Source organism: Ambystoma mexicanum, chromosome 12, assembly GCF_040938575.1.
Source record: "Ambystoma mexicanum isolate Mex_15411 chromosome 12, UKY_AmexF1_1, whole genome shotgun sequence".
In the NCBI taxonomy this organism is placed as follows: Eukaryota; Metazoa; Chordata; class Amphibia; order Caudata; family Ambystomatidae; genus Ambystoma; species Ambystoma mexicanum.
This window is the reverse complement of record NC_090936.1, coordinates 838159612-838172053: the sequence shown is the minus strand read 5'-3', so window position 1 is coordinate 838172053 and position 12442 is coordinate 838159612.

The following is a 12442-nucleotide window of genomic DNA, read 5'->3' as shown; positions in this document are numbered from 1 at the left end:
AAAATGAATGTAAGTGCACAATCTGGCAAAGCCACACCTCATGGTATGGGGAGCTACTTCAGGTGTACAGGTCAGTATGAGACAACATTATTGTGAGTGCACCATCGGACAAAGCCACACCTCATGGCAATATTGCACACTGTTCTCATGTGTATGGTCTCCAGGTGCTCATATGGCTCAGTAAGAAAAGTGGGTGGGGTAGGAGGGATAGGATAGATGTTGTGCTCCTCTGTTGAATCTTCGAGAATGATGCGTAACTGGCATCTGTGTATGTCAGCTTTCTGGGTGTGCTTTGGTGTGCTTTATTGTGGGCACTCGGTTTGCTTTTTGCAGAGGGGTAGCATCCAGTGTCTGGTTTGCTCGTTGTTTGTAGGAATATATGGCATTCATTCATTATAATTTTCAATGGAAGCAACAAAATGGGTTCAAATGCAGATGACAGTGTTTTAAAAGCAGCCACTACAAAACGTGTGCAGATGACTGTTTTCAATACAAGCAGCCAGTAAAATGGGTGCAATTTAGTGGGATTTGTCTAAATGCAGAAAAGAGATGGGAAATTAAGTGGAGCAGGTGAAATGCCACATTGGTTCATTATAACAGTGAATTAGGATTTCCATGACAAAACAGAATGCAAGAAAAAGGCAGTGAATTCAAAGTGCAATATACAAATTATGAGCTTTCCCATCTGTGTAAAACTGCATTACAGAAAATAACCTATACTAACTAACTTCCCTATTAACAACACCCCAGTAACTAATTAATTCCCCTGATTAACATTGCAATGCAATGTCCGTAAACTCGGATAGAAATTCTGTTTTAGAAATATGCACGGTAGAAAAAGAAAATAAACTGTCTTTTGTGCATTCTGAAATCTCTTCAGTGTGCAGGAAATAAGTTGATACATGTTCTCGTTGGTGGCTGGGCAGTGGAGTCAGGAGTCTAGGAGGTGTCCAGATACATCAGGGGGAGGCAGCTCTGTTTTTGATTGACAGGAAGATTGATTAAATAGGGGGTTGAACCGAATGGCTGGACCTTTTTCCTTTCTGGCGCTGCAGTCTGCAGGAGGGAGTTCGGAGAGAGTCAACACCCTGGCGTTGAAGTTTGCCGGGATCCCCAGGCTGACTCCGGGGGTGCGAACAGGCAGTGCAGGGGTTGTAAAACTTCACCACAGATAAACCACGGCAGAAAGAGATTGTCCCAGGCAAAGCGCAGGAGTCTCATAACTCATTGTAAGTGAAGCAAAACATGAGGAGCGTGGTTTGAATTAGCTCAGGAGGTTATTTTTAAAACAAAAATGTTCTGTGTGTTCTTTTACATGCGCTAATTGAGAAAAGGACAGAATGCCACATTTATAAATGTTTTCCATGTACTGCAATGTTTGTTTATATTTCTTGTTTTTAGGTAACCGCAGCAGTGTTGATGTGGGTAAGATTTGAGGAATGTCTTGTTCCTGATTTAATTATGCTTTTATTGTAAATGGCATGACATTTAACAGATTTATAAAAGGTATGAAGACTGACTTGTTGTAAGGATCTTTTTTATGTCTCCAAAGCTTTATGTGTCAGCGGGAGGAAGTAAATAGGAGGCACTTTGGTGTCTACACCACAGTGGTAAAAAGAATTTACTGCTGGAGGTAAAATCAGAGAAAAGGAAAAATTATATATACAAGCTAGAAAGTTGGTGTGTTGTATGAATGTGTTCCATCATGCATGCTGAGATGGAACAAAGACCTCCAAGGGCATAGGCTCAGATGTAGATATGTCATTGGAAATGCATATGCGATTTTTGACAAGCTGTGTTCTATTCTAAATGTGCTAGGTCTAAGTACTTCAGTCCAAAGTATATTATAGCTATAAAAGGGGGAAGGTTTGTCTTATCATATGGGGAAGGATTCTGAATTTGCTCACCACTAATTTTACCACCATAACAAAATAGTGCCAAAATACTGCTAGATTACACCAATACTAAATTACCACCAAAATAAGGTAATTGCCTCAAACACAAAACCCCCAACAGTTAGCAGTGGCTTTGTGGTTTGTGTGCTTTTGTGTGTAGTTTAGCTGGCCCTTTTGGGTGTGTGTAGTATAGTACGTGGGAGGTATGCAGGGGTGGAGAAGAGGAGGGTGGTTTAGGTTTCTGTTTTGCTCGGGTGCATGTTGTTTTATTGTTGGTTCTTTATTGTCCCATGTTTGTTTCGGATCCAGAGTATGGTTTGTTGGGGTGCATGTTTTATGCTTGGTTCAGTGGGTTGAATAGCTAGGTTTTCGGTTGTTTCCTGAAGGTTAGGTGATTTTCTGCCATTCTTATTTCATTCCGTATCGAGTTCATTAGTTTCACCATGAAATAGGAGAATGCAGTTCTTTCCAATTTCCTTTCCTCATAGTTTTTCGTTTCTATTTGAAAGTAGTTGCTTGATATTAATTTTCTTCCTAGTTGGTAGAGGTTGATTTTAGCTTGGAGAAATTCGGCTCCTTGTCCATGTAGTGATTTCTGGGCAATGTAGGAGGCTTTGAAGTTAATGCGTTTTTTTTTTACTGCTAGCCAGTGTAGACTGCTCAGGGCTGGTGTTATGTGGCCTCTTCTGTATAGCCTGAAGAGCAGGCTTGCTGCAGTATGTTGGATGTAATATTTTTTGTGAAGTGTTCTGGCATTCCAAGGTGGAGGCTTTTTGCATAGTCCAGTCTCGATAATATATAATAGATGATTGCGAGTGTTCTGTGTGGGGAGATGAGTTATGGGACTATCCCTCATATAAGTCGCAAGAGGTAGAAACATTTCTTTGCTATTGCATTGACTTGTGGGTCTAGTGAGAGTCCATTGTCGATGAGGATTTCCAGCTTTTTTTATCACTGACAATGTCTCTGGTTGGGTTCCATTGCACATTGGCCAGCTCAGGTATGTCTGCATTGCATTGTCTTCTGGAGAGGGATTATTATTTCTGGTTTTGTTGGATTTAGTTTGAGATTGTTGTTTATCATTCAGGTGTATATGTCTGTGAGATATTTGTTGAGGGTGTTGTTTGGGTCTTGGGCAGAGGTCATCTTGAAAATGTATGTATTTATTCATTTATTAACCATTTATTAAGCACTTATATAACTGAATAGTGTTTTAAAGAGCCACAGATGAACTGTGTTTCGTCTTTGTAGTTGTAGGCAGTCAGACCATGGTTTTGTATGAGTTTCATTAGAAGGGCATGTAGATGTTGAAGAGTGGGGAGATGATTGATCCTTGTGGTACGCCACAGGTGATGCTTTTAGTGTTAGATGTAAGTGTATTCTTTCTGAGAGATTTGTTATGCCTTTTTCCTCCAGTCTCTGTATTAGTGCTGTGTGTCTGATTGACTCAAAGGCAGTTTATATGTCTAGTAGTATTAGGGCTGATTGGGTGCCGTTGTCTTTGTTTATTTTTTGGTCGTCTCATATGGATAGGAAGGCTGATTCTGTTCCTCTCATGGATCTGAAGCAACTTGGGACTGGTCGAGTATTCTGTTGCTTTCCATATGCTTGAGTAGTATTTTGTAAATGAGCTTCTCAAGGATTTTTGCGTGATAGGGTAGATTTAACATAGGTCTGCAGTTGGTAGGGTTTTCCAAATGTCCTGATTCATTTTTTAGGAGGGCTTGATGTATGCTGATTTGAAAGTTTTAGGTACTAATCCCGTGTTTAGGGATATGTTCATTAGTAGCTGGAAGTATTGGGCTGGCGTTCTGCGGTTTAGGAGTTTTTTTTTTAAGATGCCATGTGGGCATGGGTCAAAGGGGGATTTGGTGAGGTTGGTGTCTTTTGTTAGTTTGTTGAATGCTCCTTTGCTTATTGGTACGAAACGATTGAGTGTTGTGGTGATTGGTGGCATGCTGGTTCCGGGGTGTTTTTGGTAGGGCAGCTTGCATCAATGGTATGTTGTATTGATTCTATTTTTGTCCTTCGGTGGGTAGTGATGTTGTCACATAGGGACTGTGAAGGTACAATGCATTTTCTTGCGCAAGGCTGGGTTTTTGATTTTGTTGATGATTTTGAATTGTTCTTTTTGTGGGCTTGGTGCTGATTGGATTCTTCTAGTGTAGTATGTTGTCTTTGCTTTTAGGACTACTGATTTGTAAATTTGGATTTGTCATTTGTTTTTGTCTGATCAGTTCTTAGTGCAATTTTCTTTGCTGTGGGTGTGAAGAGTTTTGCAAGTCCAATTATTCTAGTGCATCTGAGCTCCATGTTTCAAGTTTTTCTTCTGCTGAGTCCGGTGTCATTCTATTGAGCTGGAAGGTGTTTGAGTTGGTTAATTCCAGTAGCTCTGTTAGCATTTCGTTGTCAAAACTCTTCCATTTTCTTTTGTTAGTTACAGGAAGTTTTACGTTTGTCGGCATCATGTGTTTTAGGATTTTCATGGCACATAGGATCATATGGTGATCGCTCCATATGATGGCACTGGTGTGGCAATGGTTAAGAGTCCATCTCTGCAGAAAACTGGGTTGAGGGTTTGTTCACTATTTGTTTGAATTGGAGGGTGTGAAGTGTTACACTACTGAGTCAGCACAATAACACAAGCTTCACTAATGGCTTCTATTCTCCACCCTGCACCGGAGTGTCACCGTAGAGCATGCACACTCTACGTTCAGTCGCTTCTGGACTCTGTATGACTTACCAAGTGTGACTGTTATTTCCTACAGACCCCAATAAACCTTCCACAATTTCAGAAATCTTGTGTGTGTTTCCCATTGACCAAACCCCCATGCTGACCACACTCTCATGACCCCCGCCCTTACATTTGGGTGGATACCTTCTAAATAACTGAATATCCCATTTTAAACAATCAAAACATATACAAAATATGCTAATGCCCTTCATTAAATCTGACTATCCAAACCCTCACACCATCACCACATCTCCTAACCCTTCCTCCCACTCAACTATTCAATCACTTTCCAAAATCTCCAAAGCCTGCCAGCACACACATCTCCTGGCCAAGAATACAGAAAGGTGAACCCCATAGTTCCTTATGTGTTAAGACTAGGCGTTCTTGCCCACTTGCCAGGTGCCTCAAATGTAGGTGTTTTTTTCTTACTGCTGTGTCTCAAGCCTGGGTATTTTCTTCCACTTGCCAGTTGCCTCAAATCTAGGTGTTTTTTACTTACTGCTTTATCTCAGATTTAGGTGTTTGTTGTTTTTCCCACTTGCCAGGTGCCACAAATCTAGTTTTTTTTTTACCTATTTACCTACTGATGTATCTCAGATTTAGGCATTTAACCCAATTGCCATGTGCCTCAAATCTAGGTATTTTTTACTTACTTCTGTATCTCAGATTTAGATGTTTAATGCACTTGCCAGGTGCCTCAAATCAAGGTGTTTTTTTACTTACTACTTTGTCTCAAATATAGGCGTTTTCTCCACTTGCCAGGTGCCTCAAATTTAGGTGTTTTTACTTATTGCTGTGTCTTAAATTTAGGTGTTTTTTCCACTTGCCAGGGGCCTCAAATCTAGGTGTTTACTTACTGCTGTATCTCAGATTTAGACATTTTATGCACTTGCCAGGTTCCTCAAATCAAGGTGTTTTTTACTTACTGCTATGTCTCAAATGTTGGTGTTTTCTCCCACTTGCCAGGTGCCTCAAATCTGGGTGATTTTTTACTTACTGCTGTGTCTCAAGTCTAGGTATTTTCTCCCACTTGCCAGAAAACTCTCCCTGCCCCCCCCAAAGCCCCACCCCCAGCCCCCCACCTCCTTTGTTTCAACTAAACTCTAGTTTTGGCAACAAGATATAACAGACATTTCATTTGTAGATCAGTAACTGTCCAGTGGTCCATACACCCATATTTCACCTAATCTCAGTGTCCTCAGCGCATCCCTATCTTTAAAAGTCTCTCAGGCTGGGCCACCAATCTCTTTGTAGAACAACCACCTCCTTCACCCCCTACCCAAACACACTACAAAATTGGAGCCATTCCATTTCTATGGGTGCACTTCCCCCTTGAATTGCCGCTATGATCCTTTCCATTGCATAAATGGCCTTTGCTGTATTAGACCACTCTTTCCCTGTGGGAAGGATAATTCTTTTCCAATATCTAGCATGGCAAGCATGTGCCGCCAAGAGGAGGAAGTGTACCAGTGGCGTGAGGGGAAATCAATGATCCTCACGCTTCTCTAATTCAAACAGCACCAGCAAGGGATCAAGCTTACATTCCCCTCTCCCCGCCTCCTTGATCCAGTCTAGGACCTCTGTCCAATACACCTGTACTGTGGGGCAGCCCCAAAAGATGTACCAGCAATTGGTCCTGGTCCCGCAAACATTCCATAAGTGGGGGTCGACTGTCGTAAAAATTTTGGACAAGCGCATCAGATTGTATTGCCACTGATGTAGCAACTTCACTGTGTGGAGCTTGTACTGACATGCTATGGAAGTTTTAAAAGCCCTCCTGCACATCAGTTGCCAGAGGTGCTCCCCCACCTACACTCCCAGGTCCTTTTCCCACCTAGCGCCAATTCCAGATATGGCCCCCACCTTTGGTTCCAGGAGGGCTACATAGAGACGTGAGATAAGGCCCTTAATTTCTGTATGTCCATCGAGAACCTCTCAACTGGCATGAGCTCCCTCTGAATGTAGTCCTTCCACTTTTCTGCTGTGAAGGCTCCCTATAACCAGAGGTACAGGAGCACTGACAATTTGCGCCTTTTCCAGGTCCTGAATGTAAATGAAGTCCCCTCCTTTCCACAACTGGCCTACCCTAGCAAGTCCACCTTCAAACCACGACTGATGTCGTTCAACCTCCGGTATCGCATCCCTCACTGGTGAGCCCAGATATGGCTCATGGGGGAGGGCCAAGTAGTGATCCCTTCCTTCTTCCCACCCATTCCCAAAACCTCTCAATGGACTCCCAAGACTGGATGCTCTCGGATATGCCTAGGGAGCCTATTTCTTGGGACCCAGAGCCATTCCCCCAATGTTGCCGGGAGAACATGCTGGTTCTCCAAGAATACCCATTGCCTCTCCGGGTCGTCCCTTAAGTGCGGGACCAGGGCCCTAAATTGTGCCACCCTGTAGTATGTTAACAAGTCTGAGAGCCCCACTCCTCCCCTGTTCTTTTGGCAATATCAGTGTTCCATATCCCATCCTGGGCTTCCACCCCTGCCAGAGGAACTTCAAGATGCGTAGCTTCGCTTCCCCCAGAAGTGATTCTGGGGCCCTGACAGACAGCATTTGAAACAAATATAACACCCTCGGGAGAAGGTTAATCTTCACTGCTTTGAGCCTCCCCATCCAAGAGAGCTGCTCCCTCCCCCATATGGTCATCTCTGTGTACACCTTCTCAAAAAGGGGGTAATTGGCCATGCCCAAGTCTTCTCCTGGTCTAACTATATATATATATATATATACCAAGATATTTGAGACCTTCTCATTGGATCTGCAGTCCCAGTGGCCCAAGCGCATCTACATCCCTAATCCTGTCTGCCGCACAGGGGAATATCACAGACTTGTCTCTGTTGACCCTGAAACCCGAGAACCTCACATACTCTTCAATTATACCCAAGGCTGCTGGGACCGTCGCCCCTGACTTCACCAGGTGGAGCATCACATCATCTGCATACAGCCCCAGTTTAAACTCTCTCCCGCCCACTGTGATACCCTCAACCCGTAACGCCAGCCTCAAATATTTTGCCAGTACCTCCATTGTTACAGCAAACAGGAGTGGGGAAAAGGGGCAGCCCTGCCTAGTCCTCCTCTGTAGTGGAAAGGACCATGACAGGAACCCCTTCACCGTAACCCGGGCTACCGGGGCTGTGTATAGTGCCCAAATCCCCCTCTGCATCCCCTACCCAAATCCAAATTTCTTCAATACCCCGTGTAGGAAGCCCCAGTCCATACGGTCTAAGGCCTTCTCGGCATCCAAGGCCACAAGGACCGGGTTCCCCTCACTCCCTGATGCAGCCCCCATTAAATGTAGTGTTTTAACAGGGTATCCGCTCCATGCCTGCCCTGGATGAACCCCACTTGGTCAGAGTGGATCAATTTTGGCATAAGGCCCTGCATGCGCTTGGGAGATCGGACGATAATACCTACAATTCTCCGGATCCCTTCCTGCCTTCGGAATGACTGTTATCAGAGCCTTCCCAAAGTATGGGGGAGCCCTCCCTGTGGCAACAATATTGTTAAATAGGCTTGGCAGGTTCTGTGAGAGTGGCCCAGCAAATGTCTTCTAGAATCTGGCCGTGTAACCAGCCTTTCCTGGAGCTTTCCCCAGTTTAAGTCCCCTGATAGCCTTCAACACTTCTTCATGGGTAATTTGCTTTTCCAATTTACTACTTTCACTAATTCAAAAGCTTGGAAAGGGAAGCCCGGCCAGGTATTCGCCTAACTCCTCACCCCCTGCCTTCTGTCCCATACAACTTCTCATAAAACGGTGCAAATTCTTGGGCCACTTCCCCTGCCTGAGAGTGAAGCCACCCCCCTCCATCCCTGACACTCATCACCCATCTCTCCGCTCTCTGGCCTCGAAGCCTGGCCGCCAACATTGAATCTGCCTTGTCTCCCTTTTCATAATATGTCTGTTCGGGAACTGCAGGCTGGCCAGCACCCTGCCCATTTCTAGGTCCCTCAATTCTCTGCGCTTCTCCCTTGCCGACCTAAGGTCTTCAGTCCTCTCACTTTACCCCTTCCCTTCCATTTTCTCCAAGGCACATATTTCCTCCCAGAGTTTCCCAGTTAACAGGGTTTTAATCCTCTTCTTGGAAGCACCCTCTTGGATAAGAAGTCTCCTCCACGTAGCCTTTTCCGCATCCCAAACCATCCCATTTTCCACTTCTCCCATATTGTTAAATCAGTAGAAGTCCTCAATCGCTGCCCTCATCTCTTCTACGAACACTGAGTCCTTTGGCGAGTATCATTACATCGTCACAAGGACTCCCGTGGCCTCAGGCCTGTCATGGTTGTGGACAACTTGACGATATCGTGATCAGACCAACTGATTGGGATATGGTCACAGGCGAGAACCCTACTGGCATGCCACTGATGGATAAACCAGTAGTCTATCGGCGTCCGAGATTCATGAACAGGGGAGAAGAAAGTGAAATCCCTCTCCACAGGGTGTGATTCCCGCCACACGTCCACCAGCCCCTGATCTGAAATGTAGTCGACAAATCCTCCCTCTACTCGCCTTTCCCCACTTCCCAGACTGACCTGCCCACTACTATGGTCCATCCACCTATCCGCCCACATGTTAAAGTCTCTCGTAGGAACTGCATTTGGCCCAAATATGGGCAATTCATAGAGGTGATGGAGAGCCTAAAGCCCTCAATTGACCCCGAGATCACCACCAGTTCTTTTCCAGACCACTGGGTAGACCACATTCAATCTTTGGTTGAAGATAACACCAACACTCCATTTCTTGGAGGGTCTTGAAGCCCAGAAGGTCTGCCCAACAAGAGACCCCAGGATACGTCTCTTCTCCCCCTGGACCATCGTTGTCTCCTGTAGCAACAAAATATCCAGGTCTCAATTCTGCACTTCCCTCCCCAGGAGCGAGTGCTTGATGGGTGAATTTAGGCCCTCAACATTCAATGTCCCAAGCTTAAGAACCTATACCCGACCCCCCTTCTCAGAGTGCACCATTTAAAGAAATGAATCTCTTTCCTGGTCACTGGACCCCACATGGTCCTACACTCTGCATGCAAATTTTAAGTTTGCCTTTTGATATTGGTCTTTTAGATTCCCCACACCCCTTGACTCACTCCCGCCACCACACCCTCCCAACCGTGACTAGACGCCCACCATATGATGGGCCACCAGGGATGAGTGCTCGCTCAGCCCCTCGATTCCATATTCACCATGCCTCCTCCTACACCAATCACACAACACTTCAACTCGCTCATGAATTTTGATTTAAAAATCTCTTCCCACTCTTCATGAGTCCCCTGAGTTCCCCTGTGAAGGGGTGTTGAGTTTTTAAAATGTCCTGTCACCCTGCTTCTTCTTCTTTGTACTGTGTGGTTCCTCTGGTCTGCGCTGCTCCATTGGTTCAACCGCCGACCCCCCTGTGCCTCTGTAGGGTCCCCTCCTTTGAGGACCTGGAGGATCTGGTGTTCCTCCTGTCCACTGGTCACCCAGTAATCGGCTTCCCCCTTTTCAAAGGACAGTGCAAAGGGGAAGGACCAGCAATACCGTATGCCCCTTTCTGTCAGCCATTCTGCGAGAGGGCGGCAATCTCTGCGATGGGTCAAGGTAAGTCCTGAAAGGTCCTGGAACACCTGACCGTGTCCCCTTCATACTGGAAGCTCCTCTTAGCTTTCTCAAGTACCTTCATCTTCTTCCTGTATCTCAGAAAGCGGACCACTATAGGCCTTGGACCCTTTGCTCCTCTGCCGCTGCCCCTTTGCGCCCTCTCCAGTTGCACCTCCTACCCCCCTTCCAAGGAGAAGAGTTGATTGATCAGTCCTTGCACTTTCCTCCTGACCTCCACCGGAGACTCGCCCTTTTCTTCTGTAACCCCCAGGATACACAGGTTATTCCGGCGTTCTCTGTTTTCGAGATCGTCAAGCTTCAGGAGGATTTCTTCCTCTCGCATTTCCATATCTGTTAGGCGGTCCTCATACTTCATATCCAATAAGTCGGACAGTAGATGGTTATTTTCCAATCCCTCCATCTTGTACTTCAATTTGTCTACTTGACCCTTGAGGTCACATATCGAGGCTTGAATGTCTGTCCTTATTGCCTTGATTTCCTGGAGGATGTCCTTGAGGTCATCTCTGGGCAAGGCTGGTGTCGGTGTGCCTCCCCCTGTGGCCATATCTTCTCTGGTTGGGGGGCTCCCTCTCTTGTCTTCTGCCCGGTCTCTCCAGAAACACTGCAAGGCCTGTTTCCACTCCTGTGTCCCGCTGCTGTACCTCGGCAACCTCTGGTCCTTCCCGAGCTTGGCCCCAGGTGGTGCGCTTTGGTGGTCAGAGTACCCACTGGACACAACTGGGTCCTCCCGGTGGTGTGTCTCAATGATTACTGTGTACTCTGGCTATCACTGGAACCTCTTTGACTTTTGCACCGGGTCCTTGGCAGGTCTGCCTCTCCACTAGGACTGCACGTGGTCCGAGGAACTTTGTATTTGCCAAAAGTATATCTGCCTTGCCCTAGGTGTGATGCGGTGGAACCCTAATTCTGTATATCTGCCTCAACTCGGGGCAGGTCTGTGAAGATCTCCTTCGGTCTCTGTTCCACTGCTCCTTGAGTATCTGGGGTAACCTCCTCCAGTGGGTGCAAAGCCTTGCTTCCAGGCTCAGTTTCCCAGGCGTTGGCTGGGCCCAGTTTGCCCTCTGTAAATATTATCCTTTCTCTTGCCCTCTGCACCCCTTTGTTGCCTCCGGTCTCCTTTGTCTCACTTGCCAGTGACCCCTCTTAGTGTTTGCTGCTGGGGTCCGGTTGTATCCAACCAATTTGCCCTCTCCGTCAAATGGCACTGTGTTGCCAGTGCTGGGGGCGTCCTGCTGTGTGGCACAACAGGTCCTAGCATGAATTCAGGGTTGGGGGCACCGAACAGGTTACTTGCGTGTCACCTCGAGGATTATCCTGGTGTGAAGTGAGACCTGGCAAAAATATCACGGTAGATGGGATGCTCCGGTTTGGGCAAAATTAACCACACTTTCCAAAGTGCACCCCGTCTCCAACATGCGAGTTCTCATAGGAACTCTTGCAGTGTTCCAGCTGCCGTTGGGGAGCACCTGGGCCCTTCTGTTGCTGCCCTCTTACAGGCCTCCAGGGATCCCCAACACCTTGCCCCTGGGTCTCCCGTGGGCACACTCAGCCAGGAGGTGCACTCCTGACTGCTATATTAACCCCTTCTTTCACCCCCATGCATTTGCATGTAGCTGGGGGAACTGCGTGTCTTTTCTGGCACCAGGGTCCCTGTCCCTCTGGGTGTTCCCGGGCTGTGTTGTCAGGTGGGGGAGGGAGAGCCAGCCTAACACGGCCTCATTCATGTCCCGTGTGGAGCTGGTGGGGAGGCTTTGTACAGTGCGCGGATGAGTGACTGCAGGCGACACCTCCTCCCCCCCTCACCTGCTGCCCACAGTCCAGCTCACAGCAGTGCCTGCTCTGTTGTTCCTTCTACAATCGAGTGCTCCGCCGCTGCAAGGTGGCCCGTTCTGTGCCAAAGACACAGGTAGTGGCTCCTCCTCTCTCACAGGAGAGTACCGCTGCCTCCACGTCGGGCAGCTCTCTGCTGCCGTAATCTCTCCTGACTGCAGCCCTTGATCTGATCCGTTCCATCTTTAGCCCTCTTCCACTCGCTTTTCGTCACTTTACAGTCACTGCACCTTTCCACACACGTCTCCCAAGGTGCGTGGTGCAGACACATATGGCCCCCCCCCAAAGTCCTGGAGGAGGGGATCAGGAATCTCACGGAAAAGAACGGCATGGAGGCAGTGCCACAAACTCAGGTTCGACAGGCCATGAGCAGAGCTGAAGCTTC